The 22487-nt window shown below is 37.0% G+C and overlaps 1 long non-coding RNA gene across 2 annotated transcripts in view; it reads right to left on the bottom strand.

The window, feature by feature from the left end:
• LOC140712627 (uncharacterized) overlaps positions 1-22487 on the bottom strand; it is a 65560-nt gene that overhangs the window by 18511 nt on the left and 24562 nt on the right. For both annotated transcript variants that reach the window (XR_012094359.1, XR_012094358.1), the window contains exon 4: positions 14610-14697. This is a non-coding gene — a long non-coding RNA (uncharacterized lncRNA). The remainder of the gene's footprint in view (positions 1-14609; positions 14698-22487) is intronic.

Here is a 22487-nt window from a genome sequence, read left to right as displayed (position 1 = left end):
TATGATTAGAAACCAACATTGTTAGTCTGAGAGAAAAGTTGCAAATCTATAATGCAATTGTATTTTATCACAATAGGCTAGGTTGTATCACATTTAAAAACAACGTCCAAATCTCAGCATCCAAAAAACAATTGATTTATTTCTCTTTTTCATTGTAAATTTCAAGTCAGTGCAGCTCATACTAGTCACTCAGGCATCCATGCTGATAATGGTTTAATCTTCAACAATTACTTTGCCAGAGAAAGAGATGGGGGCAAATTAATCATGGCTCTTAAAATTTCTGCTCAGAAGGAGCCATATGCCACTTTCATTCAGATTTCATGAGGAAAAGTAAAGCACATGAGTATGCCTAACATCAAAGTGAGTGGGAGTCCAATTTTTCTATGTGATGGAAAGGACAGGAATGAAATATTTGTCAATAGACTGCTGATGATTGCCAGCCAAACTGGTGAAGGATGCTCACAAAATTTGATTGTGTTTATGGGTGAACATAATTTGGAAATCTCAATCTATTAAACCTAGGAAACTCTGCTTTAAACTTGAAAGAGTTAATTTAACCACAAGAACGAGGAGACGGAGAAGGAGGAGGAGAGTTCTCTCTTATATTAATAAATAAATTCATGAAGTTCTTTACCTCAGGAGTTGCTACAGAGTAAAAAATGCTTCAGAAAAAGTCTAAATTAGTACATGAAATTGACTCCATGTCAACTGAGAATTAAAAATTTTAAGATATCTCAACATCCCTAGTAGCTGAATCACTCAGTTGTTTTTTTATTTGTTGTTTTGGTTGGTTGGTTGGTTGGTTAGTTTTGTAAACAAGGAAGCTTGGTACTAACACACTGTGCTAATTTAGTGGTGACAACTAATTACTGGTTATCCATGAAAACAAATATGATGTGTCTTGAAATTTGAGTTTTCTGTTAGCCCATGGTTTATCCATTCAATCTGTGATAGAAGACAGTCCACTTTGTAGCCTAAAATACAATGGAGGTAAAAAATCCAGGGAAGCCACCCTCATCATTGTTTAGTATATAAATTGCTCTGAATGCCTATCAACTGCAGTCTCTCTGCTAGGCACTTTTCATACACTACCAAATGTACTCTCCTCCTCAACCTAGACATGTAAAGTGCAGTGATCCTGAACTGTTCTCAAAGGCTTGTGGGTCACGATTCATGGACATGCGACATGAAACCATCCTCTCTCCTGGAAAAAATTAAGTTTGTTCAAGCCACTTGTGGCTCTAATCTCGAATACAGTATCAAAACCTTTCCCAGTGATTACTTAGATAGGTAACAAAGAAATATTATAAAAGCATAAAGTCATCTTGCCCTTTTGAATTACTGATAAAATCATGTCCATGAACTATGAACTTGGGCAGACTTCTTTTAGTTTCCAATCCTCATCCTTAGAGAGGGAGGTGATCTTTTTAATAAGTCTTTGAAAAAAATTTTAAACTCTCAAGCAAAAGAATGCCCAAAAAACATAAACAGGGAATATATGTATGTATACACACAGACACAGACACACACACACACACACACACAGACACACACACACATTTATCTTGAAATCCAAACTTAAACCACTTATCTTACAAAAAGAAAAAAAAATAATAATTAATTTGTGTGACAAAGGAAAGAGAGTCTCTTCTGCTCATTGTTGAAGAGCCCTGGAACAAGTGTTATTGGTTCAATGTTACAGATGAAGAAAACGAGGTTAAGTCATTAACACAAAATCCAAAACTGATCTTTATTCACTTTCACTTTCTGAATCCCCATCTCCCTTTTTACTACTTTCTATCCACCTCAAATGCCTGCCTTTTCCTTCTCGCTGCCATAATTTCTGAATCCAGGATCAGGGAAGTCCCCAATGAGCTGCATTCTCAAGAAATACTGATGCACACCTCCCCACCCTCAGGCTTTTCCCAGACCCTTCATTTATTTCCTAAGAGGTTCTGACAGACTTTTATTTATTAATGTTTGTATCAGGGTTTATATTTTAAAACAAAATTTGAGATGGTGATTGCTTTTGATGAAACAAGGAATTCTTCGTGTTTGGACCAAGGAACTTCAATTGGAAAGAAATGGGAGTGAAGGCTTTTCTGGTGTCCTTGAAATCATACTACTACACTATCAGCCCTCACTGAGGGATGACTTTACTCTGATTCTTCTAATTCAGATATCAGAAATCTACTATTCAAAGATGATTACCCTTGAGAAAGACTCTTAAATTAGGAAATTTAAACCAAAAGAAGAGTTTTCAATAATATATGGCATGCAGGGAATGATTTCAGACACTTAATCCAACCACAGTGTTTAAAAGCAGAGAAAATCCATGAATACTCCTGCTGTCATCGGCTCAGAGATGAGTCATCTACTTTCTTTGTTTTTTTTTCTGTCAGTCATTTAGCCTGTGGCTCTCCTCTAATTAAAACTCCCACAGATGTTTCCAGACTGGCTATTGCAGTCTTCCGTCACAGCTCACTGAATCTCCACATTGTATATAATATGATCTCTTTTAGTTGGTGCTCAGAAGCATTTGAACACAAGACTGGCACAAGGATAATCAGAACTGATCAGAGGCAAATCTGTAGCTAAAGATGTTGTATCCAAAGGAAATCGATGCCTACCAAAATTTCCCCTACGCTTCAGTTAAAGAAAGACAGGAAAACAAATAGAGAAGCTACTTTCCAGCAAGTTTTGATCCTGCCCTCATTTTCCCATGGCTATGTGGCACAGCAGCAAACACTTCAGTTGAATTTCCTTGTTGGTACTTGTCTGATCTCTTTTATTTTTCCCCAGTGTTGCAACTTGATTACCTAAGCCTCATCAATCCACTTAAACAAGCATAAATGGGAATTTCCACCAAACACATTTCCAAAGAATATCCAATATTGGTCATTGAAGTGAACTATCTAATATATGAAAAATGAAGCAGCTGTGAATTATCTAATGTATGAAAAACACTAGTTAACCCCTTTCACTATCGTCACCCTTCTATTCTAGCCTTTTAATGTTCAGAGAGATATTTAGAATATCCCCCTTTTCTGAGAGCTCTATGTACATGTAAAAAGCTAAATCAAATAGATGAGTCTAGTAACTAAATGTGATCGGCAATGGGACTTTTTTCTGCAGCTCCCCATTAGATGTCTGGGCTCTAGAGACTACAAGTTGACCCATAGCTTAACAAATTTCCATAGAAATTTACTATGAGCCACTGCGATGTATCATGGATACACGGATACAAAGGAGAAAAAAAAGTCTTAGTTCCTGCCCTTATGTTTTTCACTGTCTCTCTTCACAGGAAGAGAGAAGTAAGAAGTAAAATAACTTGTAACTGTACTGGCGACTCTAGAAGGCAAACACTTTGCCAAGTGATATTAATAATAATCCTTAGAGAGAAACATGAAATGAACTGGTGCTTCTATGATGTTGATAATGTTGTGATTTTTTTTTAATGTAGGCATGTTCAGTTTGTGCTTTTATGTGCCCTTTATGCACTTCTATATGGATTTTGCATGTATTCTGTATTTCTATACTCTTTATGCATTACTTTAATTTTAAAAATGCTTTAAAATCCCTTACATGAATTTCATATATTTAGCTCTAAATCCAGCATTGTTTCCCAACACCATCTTAGTGATATATTTACTACTTACCTAAGCATGTTTTTAGACAAGGGGGGATAAAAACAAATGAACAGAAACCAAAACGATGTTTCCTTACTTAAGTGATACAGTGTGCCATGCACTGATCAGGCATTAGGCCTTGAAAGCCATAGTGAAGGAAAGAAGTGTCTTGGCCATGATAGCTCTCAAACTGAGACTTAGGGCTGGCTGTGCTGTGCTTTCAGGCACAGCGTTCAGGGTGTGAAGGAGTGAGGAAAGAAAAAAGAATCTGAAGACATCTAGGTGAAATATGCTCTTTCCATTTAATTACTAGCCCACACCATTTACTATTATTTTCTGCCCATCTGTTTCACATATTCTGCCCACCTGGACAGCCCAAGAGAGCATTCAAATTTCCCAAGCAGTTCTAGGCTCTTCCATTCTCACTGCTGCTCTGTGCATTTCAATCTTTCAGGTCAGCATCAAGCTGTGTGAGGAATCACCAAGCAGCCTCCCACATCTCCAAGCAGCTATCGCGTGGTAAACACAAATCTATAGGCCAGGCTAGGTAATGCCCCACATCAATAAAACTAAGAGTCAACTATCTCCTATTATAGAAACTATGGAAAGGCTAGTGAACTCCTCATTAACCTTTTAAGTAATCCCAGTCAGCACTACCATCCTTAGTGCTGCAAGTTGACCCACAGCTCAATACATTTAAAACTAAAGAGTAAAGACAAAAATCATAACCAGCTTTTATTGTTTAAGATAAAATGGTAACCTTCATGTATTTTAGGAGATGATAAAATACTTTCCTTCAGTCTTATCCTTTTCATTCCATCTCCCTCCCTATCTCCTTACCTCCCTGTCCCAGCCATCTCCTCTGCTCCTGATTGCTATGTCACTGTTAATAACGCTGTGGTCCCTCGGACTATTCAGTGACAGTGCTTTTATTGTACTCATCTTGCCTGCACACCGCCTAACACAGTGCTCAAATCAGTCACTCAATAAATATGGGTTAAATAATGAAGAAAAAATATGAAGACCAAATTATATGAAATTAAGTATATTCCCTAAAACATAAGAATTTAGTCTGCTAGAAACTTAGAGCCCAGTATAAAATGTTAGAAATGTAAATAATCTTATATCTCCTTTAATATAACCCCCTTGTTTAACAAGTGAGAATGCAGATACCCAGAAAAGTCAGAGACAGCTGGGAAAAAGCCTCCCTCGAGGAATCACACTAGGTTCACCACCCCAGGAGCAGTCTTTTCTGATTAACTTCCCATTCTCATCACTTGAAGTTTTGGTATTGCCTCAGCCAGCTACCAAAAATGTTCTCATAATTTTTTTCCCTCTGATTTGCTTTTTGTCAGTTAAGTAACTTATGTTTTGCTTTGTTTTGTTTCATGAGTCAGACTCCTCTCAATAACCATAGTGACCTTTTCTTAACCTTCCAGCTATTTCTCATTTGTTTTAAACATTCTCTAAATTGCCTACATTCAACTGTTTATTCATGTTTAAGAAAGAACGCTGTTAAAAACTGTGTCTATTAAAAGAGGGGTTGGAAGCCCTATCCCCAAATGTGACGTGAGTTAATGGAGAAGAAGGAAAAAGGGAAGTGTCCCAGGCTGGTGAGGAAACTCACCAGAGCCTGGAGGATGCCAAGCATTCTCTTACATGAGTTTTGGTGTTACTAATTTAGCCAAGTCAGACAGGACACACACAGGAAATCCTGATAAGCAGCCCCCAAAGACATTTTTTGCAAAATAATAAAAATAAATGAATGAGAGGGCTCATCTGGAACATCTTTCCAAAATGTAAGCAATGTAAAAGTGAAACAAGGTCTCAAGCTGGTAAATTCATTCAAATATTTATTTCTTCAACTAACATTTAGAAAGCATGTTTACTTTTACTAAATCTCATACCAGACAACTGGGTTATAGTAGAAAGAAATCAACCCTCTCTTCAAGGAGTTTAGGTTAAAGGAACAAAGATAAAATTTCCCAAAAGTATTGATGTTGAGCAAGGGTCTAGGTTTATTTCAAACTGTCAATAAGAGTACTAGCCTCAAAGAAAGCTGGTTCAAATCTTGCTTCTGCAAAGTATCTTTATAGTAAAAACCAAAATAAACAAAAATGACAAAAAATTCTTAACTTGATAAGAGTGTTAGTGTAGGTACTAGAAAGGAATGTCTGCTAAGTTTTTGATCTATTTACAAGATTTTAAGTTTGTAATACTATCATACATGTATCAGCTTTGTAGGCTAAACTCTAACTTCACTGATTGGGATGTTAATCAGAAATATTTCTAATTGGTAAAGAACAATTCTTAAAGTATCAAAAAGAATTAATGTTTTGCTCAGGTTTGAGACATTTGTTTCTTTCTCGCTACCTAAAATTTCTCCTATTAGATGGTGAGACATATATAATGAAATTAGAACATATATTGTCTATCATGAATACAGATAGTGACTGAAGCTTTTCGTGACTGATAAGAATTATTAGTAAAAGTGAAAAAATGACAGTATAAAGTGTTCAATGTTTGTTTCATCATGTTATAAAGATACATAATCAGTGTCCTCACTGGGAGAATGTCAATGGTTTTCTGTTCTTTGCCACAACTTAGATGGACTATTCTCTCAACGAACATATTCTCTTCACTCTTGACTCTCATACTCAGGTATTATTTTCATCAGATATTATTTTACTCTGCTAGTGGTGAAAAGTACTGCGTAGTCAGAGAGACGTGGTTTTAATATCTGCCCCACCCACCACTTAACCAGGTTTGGATATTGGAAAGCTATTTAAACTTTCTGAACATCAGTTTCCCCATTTCTAAAATGGAAATAATTTCCCATCAAATAGAATTGTTTGAAAGTTACAAAAGATATGGTATATAATGTATTACTCTTACAAAGTAAGCATTCAATAAATTACAATTACTTTAATTATATCATCATTATCATTATCATCACCACCACCATCACCATCACTACCACGATCATCACCACCACCATCAGCAGCATCAGCATCATCATCATCATCATCATCTTTTTCAGCCACTGTGAGTGTTCTCTGCCCATCGCATGAAGACTACATCAAAGAATCTTAGATTTGATTATTTGCTTCAAAACTTAGTAGCTTTGAAATGAGGGGAAATTATTTAATGTTCTCATTTGAATTTCTCATCTATAAAATTGGGATAAAGAAAGAACTACATCACTGTGTTTAGTGACGACTAATTTAAATAATATGAGTGAAGTGTCTACTATTGTATGGAGTAGGTTCTCACTAAATGACATTTCCTTTACACAATATTGGCATTACATTTGTTGATTTATAAGTGTCACTGATGTGAGGCAGTCCCCTAGGACCTGCTCATCCCTGGAGAAGGTGATCAAATCACATTATAGATCCTGCAAAACTGCAGACAAGAATCAGGGTCTCTAATTAAGATTCATTCATTTAAGAAGCTCCATCCCATGAAATAATGTGTTTCTGGTTTAAACCAAGTGTAAATATATTAAAAATAAATGAAAATGACAGTATGTATATATAGTAACTGAGTTCCATGTGCATGCCTAAGAGGGTAAAAGATAATGGTCAGAAAATTCCTGTGAATAGAGTCAAGGGGAGAGTTTCATTTGAGGTCCAGTTGGCTGCTAATTCCAAGACTCATTTCTCACGAGTACCCAACCTCCTTCACCAATTCCCTGGCTCAGTCCCACGCCCTGTGCATGGCTCCAGCCATTATGAACTACCTGCTATTTTCTGATTATTTTGTGATCCTGCATTTCAATTTCTCTGTACCCTCTAGTCCCTCTATCACAAGTGGCTCTAGACCCCTTTCACTTACCTTTCTTCTCTACCTACATACCTTTTACAACTCAGGTGAAATATCAACTTCCTCTAAAAACACTTTCTTCCTTCATTCCATTAATCGTCTTCCTCTGTTTCTTTGGCCTCTATCTTGACCTTTACTATTGACATCCCATGCAACATATTTTATTCTGCAACTTTCTAAGCATGAGAACTATTTTGGTGTAGGCTCTTGGTCTTATTTGTCCATTTATAATTTTGTTGGTTCTTCAAGGTGCAGTTCAGCTCAAATAACACAGCTCCACTGACACTTACCTATGAGAAACTTTTCTAAAATAACCAGATATCCAGGCTTTAGACTTGATTTTCTATCCCAGGTCTTCCATTTATTAATTTGCATCTTTGATTGGTCACTCACAGACTTCAAGTTTCTTTTTTAAAAACTTTCATAAGTAAAATAAAGATATGGCATTTATCTTACTGAATAATTGTAAATGGCCAAAACAACATGTAGTGCAAAGTATCTAGTGTCTAATAGATGCTCAAAACTCCTAATAATTATTTCTATTCTTCTCAGAATGTTTTTGGCATTTTTATTGTACCAATTATTTCAAATATTATACCACATTTTGCCTTATATTATTAGTGTCTATGCATTTGTCCTCTCCTTGTCATTGGATTTTAGATTATGCTCAGATGTTCTTTCTTAAGCATGTGTCTCTGCATGCATATATGTGTGTTTGTTAGAAGAATTTATCCATGGCATAAACCCAATAAATGTGCACTGAGGTTCTCATCAGTAAAGAAGGTGGTGTCAAGATTTAAACTAAGGTAGGTAAACATGAGAAACACACAAGCATCCAAGAATCCTATATAAACAAGCACAAAATATATCTCAGTAAACATTAACATACTATATGAACTATAGAATGTTACACAAGCACTAAGAATTGTTATTAGGAGTAGGATAAAATTTGAGTTAAAATTGTGCCTGTTCTACAGTTACCATTAAGACTTCATTTCGTAACTTCTTCCATTGCTTTATTTCTGTAAGAAGTGAGAAAGGATGACTTCCTGATGAGGGAAACTAAGCTGAAGGGTCAATTTTCACCAAGAAATGTGATAGAACCACACACAATTCTGTAACTATTCTTTCCTAAACACTGCAGGGAAGCTGTAGGCATATCTGGTGTAAGGAAACAGAGAGAGACTGAAGCATGTGACCAATTATTCATGTATACTAGAGAGAAAGTTGATTTTTGTCAAGTTCTAAATTTGAGGGTACACAGCAAAAAAAAGAGAAAGTGGTCTTAAAATATTTTTTGTATTTCAGATACACAGATTTTTTCCATCCCACAGGAAACTGACAAAAATAAATACACCAAACTGTTTCCCTGTATGGTAGTTTCCTCTTATCTGTGGTTTCTCCTTCTGTGGTTTTAGTTGCTTATGACCAACTGCTGTCCAAAAATATTAAATGAAAATTCCAGAAATAAACAATTCATAAGTTTAAATTGTGCACTGTCCTGAGTAGTGTGATGAATCAGGGGCTGTTCCACTCTGCCCTACCCAGGGCATGAATCATCCCTTGTCGAGTGTTATCCACATTTTATTTGCTTCCTACCCATTATCAGATCCACTGTCACAGTATCAGGTTATCAGATCCACTGTCACAGTATCACAGTGTTTGTGTTCAAGTAACCCTTATTTTACTTAATAATACACAACTAATAATAACTTTATTAGTTATTGTCAATCTCTTATGGCACCTAATTTATAAATTAAACTTTACCACAAGTATGTATGTATAGGTAAAAACATAGTATATGTAAGGTTCAGTAATATCTATGACTTTAGGCATTTAATGAGGATCTTGGAACATATCCCCCAGAGAGGAAAGGGAACTGTTGTATATAAGATTCACCTTTGTATTAGTATTAAGATCTTGTTCCCAAATTCATTTCTCAGGAAGTTGAATTTTAGCCTCGAAGTTGTTGATCCTTGTGTGTTTCTAAGAAACTAAATGTTACCAAGTAGAATTAAGAATTGGGACTAAAATAATGAATAAAGACAACTAAATATATTTCATGCCCTCATTTTTTTTTTTTTTTTTTGAGGAGGCCTTGAAGTTAAAAGTTGCTTTTTTAAATAAAAGAGTTGGTGTTATGACCTTAGTTGAAAATACTTCTATCATTGCCATTTTACTCTGCAGAGCATTAAACTAACATGGAATCTAGGTTGCTTCTAATTATATAAAGATGGGAATAGACAGAGCCTTTTCACGTTTGGAGCTCTCCTGCCTGCTCTAGGGACTTCTATTTAAATAAAATGCAAGAATATTTGTGTTAGTCCATTTGTGTTGCTATAAAGGAATACCTGAGGCTGGATAATATATAAAGAAAACAGATTAAATTGGCTGAAGGTTTTGCAGGCTCTACAAGCATGGCTCCATCATTTGCTTCCAGTAAGAGCCTCAGGAAGCTTACAATTATGGCAGAAGGCAAAGGGGAGCAGGAACATCACATGGTAAGGGAGGGAGCAAAAGAGAGGGAGAGGGGAGGGGTCAAATGCTCATAAGTGCGTTCACGGGAGAACGCACAGTGAGAACTCACTCATTGTTGCAAAAAGGGCACCAAGTCATTCATGAAGGATCTGTCCCATGACTCAAACACCTTCCACCAGGCCCCACCTCCAACACTGGGAATTACATTTAATCATGAGACTTGGAGGGGGTGCACATCCAAACAATATCAGTATTCAAAAATGTTTATTTCTTAAATTAAATTTTAAAATATTCTAATAATCAACCCTAACACATCTAGGGCAAAATGCATCTGCAGAGTACTCCCTCTTTACATATATAAACTCTCATTTCTTCAATAATAATGGCATATGAAACACCTACTATATGTGAGGTACAGTACTAGTTACTTTACAGATTATACCTGTTGGTCTGAGTGCAATTCCCCATCTCCCTCTCTCACTGGACACACAGACACACACACATATACCAATAAAAATTCTGGAACCAACACTCTTAGAAAAGATGTGGCCAGCTAAATCTACCATGCTGTTTTTCTTAATTATGTCCCAATATGGTTTGTCTGTGTCCCCACCCAAATCTCGTCTTGAATTGTAGCTCCCACAATTCCCATATGTCATGGAAGGGATGCAGTGGGAGGTTATTGAATCATGAGAGAGGGTCTTTCTTGTGCTATATTTATGTTAGTGAATAAGTCTCATGATATTTGATGGTTTTATAAAGAGGGGTTCCCCTGCACAAGCTCTCTCTCTCTTTGCCTGCCACCATCCACGTAGACGTGACTTGCTCCTCCTTGCCTTCCACCCTGATTGCGAGGCCTCCCCAGCCATGTGGAACTCTAAATCCATGAAGCCTCTTTTTCTTCCCAGTCTCAGTTATGTCTTTATCAGCAGTGTGAAAATGGACTAAAACAGTAAGTTGGTACCAGTAGAGTGGGACATTACTGAAAAGATACCCAAAAATGTAGAAGCACCTTCAGAACTGCAGAGGCAGAGGCAGAGATTGGAGGTTTGGAGGGATCAGAATAAAACAGAAAAATGTGAGAAAGTTTGGAACTCCCTAGAGACTTGTTGAATGTCTTTGACAAAAATGCTGACAGTGATATGAACAATAAGTTTCAGGCTGAGGTGGTCTCAGATGGAGATCAGGAACTTGTTGGAAACTAGAGCAAAGGTGACTCTTGTTATGTTCTAGCAAAGAGACTGCAGCATTTTGCCCCTGCCTTAGAGATCTGTGGAACTTTGAACTTGAGAGAGATGATTTAGGGTATCTAGCAGAAGAAATTTATAAGCAGCAAAGCATTGAAGTCGTGACTTGGGTGCTGTTAAAGGCATTCCATAAGGGAAGTAGAGCATAAAAGTTTGAGAAATTTGCAGCCCTACAGTGCGATAGAAAAGAAAATCCCTTTTTCTGAGAAGAAATTCAAGCTCACTACAGAAATTTGCATAAGTAATGAGGAGCAAATGTTAATCCCCAAGACAATGGGGAAAGTGTCCGAGGTCATGTCAGAAGTCTTCTCGGCAATCCCTGCCATCACAAGCTGGAGGCCCTAGGAGGCAAAAGTGGTTTCCTGGGCCAGGCCCAGGGTCCCCGTGCTGTGTGCAGTCTAGGGACTTTGTGCCCTATGTCTCAGCTGCTTCAGCCGTGGCTGAAAGGGGCCAATGTAGAACTCAGATCATGGCTTCAGAGGGTGCAAGCCCCAAGCCTTGGCAGCTTCGACGTAGTGTTGAGCCTATGAGTGCACAGAAGTCAAGAAGTGAGGTTTGGGAACCTCTGCCTAGATTTTAGAGGATGTACTGAAATGCCTGGCCGGCCAGGCAGAAGTTTGCTGCAGGGGTAGGGCCATCATGGAGAACCTCTCCTAGGATAGTGCAGAAGGGAAAGGGCAATGTGGGGTCGCAAGCCCCACACAGAGTCCCTAATGGGTAACCACCTAGGGGAGCTATGAGAAGAAGGCCATTGACCTCCAAACCCAGGAATGATAGATACACCTACAGCTTGTACCGTGTGCCTGGAGAAGCCACAGACACTCAACACCAGCCTGTGAAAGCAACCAGGAGGGAGGCTGTACCCTGCAAAGTCACAGAGGTAGAGCTGTCCAAGACGAGGAGAACCCACCTTTTGCATCAGTGTGACTGGGAGGTGAGACATGGGGTCAAAGGAGATCATTACAGAGCTCTAAGATTTAACTGCCCCACTGGATTTCAGACTTCCATGGGGCCTGTAGCCCCTTTGTTTTGGCCAATTACTCCCATTTGGAAAGGCTGTGTTTAACCAATACGTGTACTCCCATTGTATCTAGGAAGTAACTAGCTTGCTTTTGATTTTACGGGCTCATAGGTGGAAAGGACTTGCCTTATCTCAGATGAAACTTTGAACTGTGGACTTTTGAATTAATGCAAAAGTCAAAAGTTGGGGGACTGTTAGGAAAGCATGATTGATTTTAAAATGTGAAGACTTGAGATTTTGGAGGGGCTGTGGTGGAATTATATGGTTTGGCTGTGTCCCCACGCAAATCTCATTTTGAATTGTAACTCCCACATTTCCCACATGTAGTGGAAAGGATACAGTGGGAGGTAATTGAATCATGGAGGTGGTCTTTCTCATGCTGGTCTCATGATAATAAATAAGTCTCACAATATCTGATGGTTTTATACAGAGCAGTTCCCCTGTCCAAGCTCTCTCTCTTTGCCTGCCACCATCCATGTAAGATGTGACTTGCTTCTCCTTGCCTTCCACCATGATTGTGAGGCCTCCCCAGCCATGTGGAACTGTAATTATCGGCAGTGTGAAAACGGACTAATATATGTCCTAAGATGTAAAACTCTTTGTTCAAATGTGCTTTTAGGTACTTAATTACTCTCATCCATCTCCTCATTCATCTTCCCATACAAACATCCATCTAATAATTGAAGCTTTTTAAAAGTATGCACACAGTACTTGCTGTGAGCTAGGCACTTCCCTGTGGGATGCAAAACATATATGGCTCCTTTTCTCAGAGAACTTGCAATTGGATAGAGGAGATAGACACAAATCAATTGTTACTTAAATACTTAAATAATTATATATTAAAACATGAGCTATTGTATCTCTAAGAATGGTTAGGAGTTTGTTAAATGGGAAATGTCAGGAAGAGAATTCCAGGAAGGAGCTCTCAAATTGCATAAAGGTGAACAACATTGAACAAGGTGTGAGCCTTGGTGAAACTGAAGGAGGGCTAGTGGGGCAGGAATATAGTAAGTTGAGGTAAAGGTAGAAGGAAGCAGTAACCAGGTCATGGAGGAACCACTATGTCTGAGCAGTTTTTAGGCCTTTTGGAGGAACCAAAATATCCGTTAGTAGTTTTAGACATACTTCATTGACCTGTCCTCTGCCTCCAATGTGGATACACTCCTCACTCCACTCAAGCTACAGTTCCTTCTGCTACTCTGGCCCTACCATAAGGACATCCTCTTCATCCAATTCCTACTCCAGCACCCTGTGCTGGGCCACCTCACTCACTCTTGGCCTCTGAGACCATCACCGTAGCATCGTCCTATAAAGATGCCTACCCATCCCCTTTGGGCTTTGCCTCCCACTCTATGTCACTATGGTTGTCCTCCCAGGACAGACACCTACAATATGCTCCACGTAATGTTTTTGGACTGAATGACTTATGAAAGAAAAAAATAAAAGAAATAAAATAAAGAGAAAAGAAATGAAGTAAAGCATGGAGGAAAAGAAGAAAAATAAGAGCATTTTTAAAAGATGAGAAAAAATGTAGGCTTTGGGAAAACAATACTAAAATCATATGTTTTAAAGAGACCCTAAAAAGTACCCAGTTTAGTCATCCCTAAATCTGGCAAAATATTGGAATTACCTGGAGGACTTTTAAAAATTAAAAATCATGAATGACCTGATGGAGTGGGTGTTATTCAACCTCTGATAACCTATTAATGATGCATTCTAGTGCAAATGTTTTCAGTCTCCCCTATGCAGGACACTGCAGTTGCCTTGAACTTCAAGAGACTCGTGTGTGTGTGTGTGTGTGTGTGTGTGTGTAAGTGGGAAGAGTGTGGGAAGGGGTACATCTAATAAAATCTCTCCACTTCCACTGCAATCAGGGCAAAATAGAACTCCGAATATATTTTCTGTACTTATCATTCATGCAGTATTTTATTAGAAGGCTTTTCTGTTTTAAAACAGTGTGAAAGTATTGCACTACAGTATTTGGGTTCCCTTAATCACACATAGAAGATAAAAAGGAAACTAGAGAGTCTCACTGCATTTGGTCTTCACTATAATGAAGGCAAATTCTGAAAATATTCACAGATCTTTCTTGAAATACAAGTATTCTTCAGTGCAACAGAGATTACTCCAATTTGCCAATCTCCTTTAATAGTGTATATAATAATATCTATCATTTAATAATAGTTTAAACCTACCTAGTAATAACTTTAATTATTTTATAGAAAGGGACAATTCAAAAAACTCATTTATGAAGAAAACACCTGACATTTTGAAAACACAAATATTTACAAAAGATTTGCTAGATAAATTATGACAAACATTGTAGCTATAGTTACTTTTTGATCACTGGGCAGATTAAATACAAATACATAGGAGATTTTTCAGATCACAAGGACATTCATTTGTTACCTGTTTATCATGAGCTCTCAGCGGGTTCAGCGCCATGCAAAATAATTAAAAAATGGTCAACTCTCTAAAGAAGGAGTTCATATTCTATCTGAAAAGACACAAAGAAGATAAAAAATAATGCAATGATATTTGTACAAGTATAAAGATAAAGAGAGAGGGTTCTATGGAGCCCATAAAAGGGCATATAAGCCAGTGTGGGAGTTTTAGATAAGGCTTTCTATAGGAGGTGAGGTTTGAGTTACAAAGCTTATTCCCACTGATTGTTTTAAAACTGCCTTTTGATGTGGCCTGGATGAACTTCAGCCTGTAAAGTTGCCTTTGTTGCATTAACCTCAATGCAAGATCATCTAACAAGCTCTATGCCTTATTTAGATAAGCATTAGTGGTCAGGTTTTTTAATCTGGTCATCATTTACTCCTTCCACACCTCATTTAATAAGCATGAATAGTTTTGTTTTTGTTTTTGTATTTTTTCATGTCTGTTTATTACAAATATTTGGGAGCTTTCCTGTTATGGGAGAAGGTAGAAAAGATTTGAAGTTAGTCTAGATTTTAGAATTGGATCCTCCACTTGTTAGTAACTTGACCTTGGCAATCCATGTAAATCTTTACAGTTGCTTCATTTGTAAAACTGACATAAACATATCTTTCTAGTTAGTTGTGTATCACAGAATTAAGCAATATATGATCATGTCTTTATTATGTTTAATATGTTTTATAGATGTTAAAACTCTTTGATAATGAAGTGCATACTTTCTCTCTCTCTCTTTGTGCTTTTTTTTTTTTTTTTTTTTTTTTGAGACGGAGTCACACTGTCGCCTAGGCTGGAGTGCAGTAGAGCGATCTTGGCTCACTGCAACCTCCATCTCCTGGGTTCAAGCAATTCTCTGCCTCAGCCTCCTGAGTAGCTGGGATTACAGGCGCCTGCCACACCACACTCAGCTAAGTTTTGTATTTTCAGTAGAGACAAGGTTTACCGTCTTGGCCCGGTTGGTCTTGAACTCTTGACCTTGTAAGCCATCCACCTCGGCCTCCCAAAGTGCTGAGATTATTAGGCATGAGCCACCGCGCCCGGCCAAGTGCATACTTTCATCATTTTAAAATGATGAACTTTTTTCTCAAAATGATGACAAGCTGGTTCTAAGTAGTAGTATAATGCATCTGTCCTGGCAAAGTCATAAGTAGTCAATCTATCCAAATGTTATTTACAAAGGTAATACAAATCTAGTATGCTTTTTATATGAGAAGTGTGAGAGCTGAGCCAATATAAATAAACTAATCAATCATCATTTTATGAGTTTGAAAATGTGTAAATCATTCCAAGCTAGAGGAAATCAGAGAAAGCTTCATGGATGAGTAACATTTGTTCTGTAAGGTAGATATATTTCCAACAAATGGAACTGTATAAGAAAGAAATAGGGATAGAGTAAGATGTTTTTGGTTGTTAGCAAATTCTCATTGGAACACAGTTAATAGAAGCATAGATATTTACATATGAACTAGGGTCTGAGCTGTACTGCTAGGTCAAGAAGTTTAGATTTTGTGCAAATGATAATATAATAGCATATTTAAATAACTGAGTGACAGACTTAAACCTGAAACTTAGAGGAATTAAAATTATTCTTGTAAGAGATTCGGGGAGAAGAGAATAACTGTGGGGTTAGATAAAATTGTCAAATGCAGACTACCTACTAAAATCTACTTTTAAAATATTGTTCACTCATTCAATAAACTTATATTGAGGATCTCTTATATTCCAGGAAAGATGTAGGTTAATTCCTTCTTATCAACTTGTTTCATATGATTTCCTAGTTTATGGGTATTATTTTAAAAATAAAAATGACTGCCCATATCTTGATTTCTAAATACCATTCTACACGAAATGAAATGAGCACTCATCGGAGAAATGGCTGGCTCAAGGGCTGGAGCAGGGAAACTGCAAGATGAATGTAGAACATCTTTTAGTAACAGAAAGTATGAAGAGTCTAAAGAATGATAGAGCTTGTCATAGGACACAGGGGCCAGCTCTAGTGGTTCCCTTGGGCAAACCTAGAAGAATTAGAACATTGCCAGGCCCAGTGGCTCATGCTTGTAATTCCAGCACTTTGGGAGGCTGAGGCGGGTGGATCACCTGAGGTCGAGTGCAAGACCAGCCTGACCAATATGGAGAAACCTCGTCTCTACTAAAAATACAAAATTAGCCGGGCATCGTGGTGGGTACCTGTAATCCCAGCTACTTGGGAGGCTGAGGCAGGATAATCACTTCAACCCAGAAGGTGGAGGTTGCAGTGAGCCGAGATCACGCCATTGCACTCCAACCTGGGCAACAAGAGCGAAACTCCGTCTTAATTTAAAAAAAAAAAAAAGGACATTAAAATAATGATAGCAAAGGATTATGGCCCTCAAATAAAGAATTCTTAAGTTCACACTGATATAAATGAAATACATAAATATATAAATTTAAACAATGGAAAGTTTTTCCTCCCAGTGGATAAGGAAATGGATAAGGAAATATGAAATTAGAAAATTACAAGTTGTCAACCATCATAATAATTGATTCAGGCAAAATGTGTCAATACATGCTAAAGCTAGTGGGTAAAAGTTTGAGGAAATATAGGATATTTACAAATATACAAAGTATTTCCCCATGGCAACATTATGTAAAAAGTGGAAAAACTGAAATTTTCAGTACAGAAATGTAGCAATCAAGGAATAAAAGTTAACATCACAAGTAATGTATTTATAGATGCCATATGCCATGTTGATACACAGAGACATATGAAAAACCCAAATTGAGAGATAACTACAATTAAATGACCTATATTCTTCAAAAAAATTTCAAGATAAGCCAATTAGGATATAAAGAGCTGAAATATCACATCACTTTCACTCAAGCAATGAGAAAAAGTAGAAAAAAATCTACAAATTGTAATTATATTTGAGCCAATCAGAGAACTGAGATCACAAAGCAATCAAGGAAATGGAATCCTAAGGAGTGATGGGTTCCTGATGAGAGATGGAACATGTGAAATATGTCACATTTGGCAGCACACAGAAGAAAGAGATGATCACTATAAAAGCAGTTAGAAGAATACAACTGATATTTTAGTAAATTTCTAAAAGCTAGATGTAGATCAGTGTGAGTTTAATATCCTGGGAGTCCTAGATACATGGGAAGCACATTCTTTCTCACTAGTTTGTTTGTTTGTTTGTTTCACTGCCCCTTGCAGAGCAGGGATACCCCACAGGCAGTGTGACCAGAGTTTCGCTCTTGTTGCCCAGGCTGGAGTGCAATGGCGCGTTCTGGGCCTACTGCAACTTCCACTTCCCCGGTTCAAGCGATTCTCCTGCTTCAGCCTCCCAAGTAGCTGGGATTACAGGCATGCGTCATCATGCCCGGCTAATTTTGTATTTTTAGTAGAGAATGAGTTTTTCCATGTTGGTCAGGCTGGTCTCGAACTCCCGACCTCAAGTGATCCACCTGCCTCAGCCTCCCAAAGTGCTGGAATTACAGGCGTGAGCCACTGCGACTGGCCTCACTAGTTGTTTTCCATGTGCATCCATCGCGTGTTCATGAGAAAGACTGGGGACGGGGACAGAGACCTGAAAGAACTGCATTAATGAAATGGGATGCTGGACCTGGCTAGGTGAGTGGGTGGAGGAGGAGCACTTGGAGAAGCTCATTTTGTGCTCTAGGCCCGGCATGAGTATAAGGTGGGGATTGACCGCCAGTTGGGAATAGAAAGGAATGCTGAGGCTTCTGTGAACAGAGGCTATGTAATTCTGAAGTTACAAAAGGAGAGCCAAGAAAACTCTGCTTCTGCCTTACTCTCAGTTAGAAACATCACCAGTCTATCACTAAGGGATGGGCAAGGGCGCAGAGAGAAACCACCGATGTGGTTTAGGAGTACAGGCCTACAGAAAGCCAACAGTGGAACAGGAATTCTAAGAGAAAGCCTCTAGTACTCTAGGCCATGCATTAAGCACAAGATAGTGGTGATTTGCACTAAAGGAATTTGAAGTCTGTGGTACAGAGAAGGAAACTAGCGACCAAAAAGCCTAAAACCAGCTCAGCGACAGACTAGATTTACTCAACCCTTCCCTTCAAATTGCCTGATAGAAGAAACAACTGAAAACTTCCAGGCATAAATTTTAGTCACCTAGTCTCAGTTTTATTCATCTAGTTTCAATTTCTTTCTTTTACTAACAATGTCTGACATTTATCTAAACATTATGGAACACATAAAGCAGGTAAAAGGACATATATTCAAGAAAGAAAATAATGAAGAGAAGCAGACATGGAGACACCTCAGAGGTTGACAGTAGGACAGGGAGCTTAAAACAATAATGACTAATATGCTGAAGGAATCGGGTAGTGGAAAAGGTGAATCCATTCATGAAAAGATGGGAGAAATTCAGAAGGAAGGAGAGAGTTTAAAAAGAGTCAAGTGGAAATGCTGAAAATAAAAACACAATATCAGAAATGAAGAATTACTTCAACAGACTTTTCAGCAGAATAGTCAGAGAAATGGAAAACAGCAATAACCTCGAACCTAATGAAAACACAAAGAAGAAAAAAAGAGCTAAAAGGCAAACAGAAGCATAGAAGAGTTGTGAAACAGGACAAAATCATTTAATATACACTTACTTGGAATCTCAGGTGGAGAAGAAAGAATGAAGCAGAAGAAATATTTGAAGAGATAAAGGTCAAGACTTTTTCAAATATAATGAAAGATAATAAACCAGAGTTCCTGAAGCGTCAGAGAAACCTAAGCAGCAGGACAAATTTATTTTAAAGAGATTTCAATTATATATTAAAGAAATTTTAAAAGGGAATTAAATCTGTTCTATACACCCACATTGTAAATTATATTTTAAAGGCAACTACATTTTAAAGACATTTAAAAAACTAAAGTCTGTTATATTTACCCACATTATTACTGTGTCCAAATGTGTGTGTGTCTATGCATGTGCATGAGTGTGTCTGCATGTTTTCCTTCAGAAGTTCATCTGATATCATGCTCAGTTTGCCAGATATTGCTGTAACATCTCTTTTCATGCAAATGGGCTGGCAATAATTTATCTCAGTTTTTGTCGTCTGAGAAGCATATTGCTTTCTTATTTGCAAGATGTTTTCACAGGGCATCATTGTAGGTGGAGAGTTGCTATTTCTGTGTTTGGTTTTCATGTGTCAAATAAGCAACTTTATTGTCTTCTGTCTGGCATGGTTTCAGAAGCGAAGTCTGCTATTTCATATCTTTGCTTCCTGGTAGAAGTTGCTTCTTTTCTCTTTGATTGACTTCAAGATTTTCCCTTTACCTTTGTTTTCTTAATCATTTGACTACGAAGAGCTAGAGTTTTTCTTCATAATTATCCTGAAACTCTGAAATTAATATATCAGATAACACATCCCATTTATTTTTTGAGGCCAGTATTAGTCTAGTAGCAAAACAAGATACTCTTAAAAAAACAAAAATGATTAATATTAATAATGTAAAAAAATGAGCAAGTCAAATCAAAAATACATTTTAAGAAAGGAAAATATATCATGAACAAATAAGGGATTACTATAGAATTCAAAGTTTGGGGCCCGGTGTAGTGGCTCATGCCTATAATCCCAGCACTTTGGGAGGTTGAGGCCGGTGAATCACCTGAGGTCAGGAGTTCGAGATCAGCCTGGCCAACATGACGAAACCCCATGTCTACTAAAAATACAAAAATTAGCCGGGCATGGTGGTGCGTCCCTGTAATCCTGGCTACTCAGGAGGCTAAGGCAGTAGAACCAGGAAGCAGAGGTTGCAGTAAGCCCAGATGGCACCACTGCACTCTAGCCTGAATGACAGTGTGAGACTCTGTCTCAAAAATGAAAAAAAAAAAAAAAAAGAAAGAATTCAAGTTTCGTTTATTATTTGAAATCATCAATCAGTAATTTCTATACTATTATTGGACTAAATAAGAAAAGCCATAAGATAATTTCATTAAATGCAGAAATAACAATTGACAAAATTCAACATACCTTTAAGATAAAAAAAAAAAAACAACAAAAAAAACAAAAAAAAAAACAAGTAAAGTAGATAAATGGCTATATAGGTTATTTATTTATTCCTGGTGAACTTTGTTACTTTGTTCTTTTAAAGAATCGTTCACTTAATCTATGTGGTGAAGTTTTTGACATAAAGCTGTTCAAAATATTTTCTTATATTCTGTTAAATTTAGAACAATATATAGTTATGCTTCCTCCTGCCCTTTCATTTCTGACATTAGTAAAATGTGCTATCTCTAGCTGTTAGAGATTTACCAAATGTGTTGAATTTTGACAAGAAGCAGTTGTTGGTTTCACTAGTTTTTTCTATTGATTTTCCAATTTAGTTTTATTCATTTATTTTCTTGTCTTTATTATTTGTTTCCATTTCTTACTTTGGGTTTACTTTGTTCTTCTTCTGTTAGTTTATTTTAGACAGCATTATTGAGGTATAATTGATATATAATAAAATGTGTGTATTTAATGTATACAATTTATGAGTTTTGACATAGCATATGCTCATGAAACCATCATCACAATCAACGTAATGCACATATCCACCATTTCCAAAAGTTTCCTATGTCCCATTGTTTTATTGTTTGTTTGTGGGTTTCCTTTTTGTGATAAAAACACTTAACATAAACTTTACCCTCAACAATTTTTCAGTGCATAATATAGTATTGTTAACTATAACTATTATGCTATAGGGCAGATCTCTAGAACTAATTCATCTTGCTTAACAAAAACCTTATATCAATTGAACAACAAGTTCACAACTCCCTGTCCCCCTGCTCCCTGGTAACCACTATTCTATTACTTGCTTTTGAGTTTGACTATTTTAGGTACCTCGCATGAGTGAAATCATGTAGTATTTATCTTTCTGTGACTAGTTTATTTCACTTAGCATACTGTCCTTCAAGGTCATCCATGTTGTGGTAAATGGCAGAATTTTCTTCTTTTTTAAGACTTAATAATATTCTATTGTATGCAAAAAAATCACAAATTTTTAAATATCCATTCATCTTTCAATAGATATTTCAGTTGCTTCCATAATTTAGCTATTGTGAATGATGTAATAAATACAGGAGTACAAATATTTCTTAGAGATCTTTATTTCAGTTCTTTGGAGTATATGCCCAGAAGTGGGATTGCTAAATTACATGGTAGTTTTATTTTCAATGTTTTGAAGAACCTCCCTACTGTGTTCCATAGCAGCTGCATTATTTTACTTTCTCACCAACAGTGTTAAAAGGTTCCAAGTATTACACATTCTCACCAAAATTGAACTTTTGTTTGTTTGGTGGTATGAGGTGATATCTCATTTCAGTTTTATTTGTATTTCCTTGGTTGTTAGTGATGCTGAGCATCTATTCAGATAACTGCTGACCATTTGTATGCCTCTATCAGTAAAAATATCTATTCAGGTTTTTGACCATATTTTAATTAAGTCGTACTTTTTTGCTATTGAGTTGTAGTAGTTCCTTATATATTTTATATACTAACTCCTTATAAGATACATGGCTTGCAAATATTTTCTCTCCTTCTGTAGGTCTCCTTTTTACTCTGTTGATTGTTTCCTTTCTTGTGCAGACAATTTTTTGTTTCATATAGTCCCACGTGTCTATTTTTGCTTGTATTTCTTGTGCTTTTGGTGTCATAGCCAGGAATCATTGTCAGGACCAATGCCATGGAGCTTTCTCCCCGTGTTTTCTTTCAGGAGTTACACAGTTTCATGTCTTACATTTAAGTCTTTACTCCATTTTTAGTTTACTTTTGTGTATAGTGTAAGATAGGGAGCCTATTTCATTCTTTTACTTGTTGACACCCAGTTTTCCCAACACAATTCGTTAAAAAGAC

This window comes from Chlorocebus sabaeus, chromosome 1, assembly GCF_047675955.1.
Source record: "Chlorocebus sabaeus isolate Y175 chromosome 1, mChlSab1.0.hap1, whole genome shotgun sequence".
NCBI lineage: Eukaryota > Metazoa > Chordata > Mammalia > Primates > Cercopithecidae > Chlorocebus > Chlorocebus sabaeus.
This window is presented reverse-complemented; position numbering and strand designations above follow the sequence as displayed.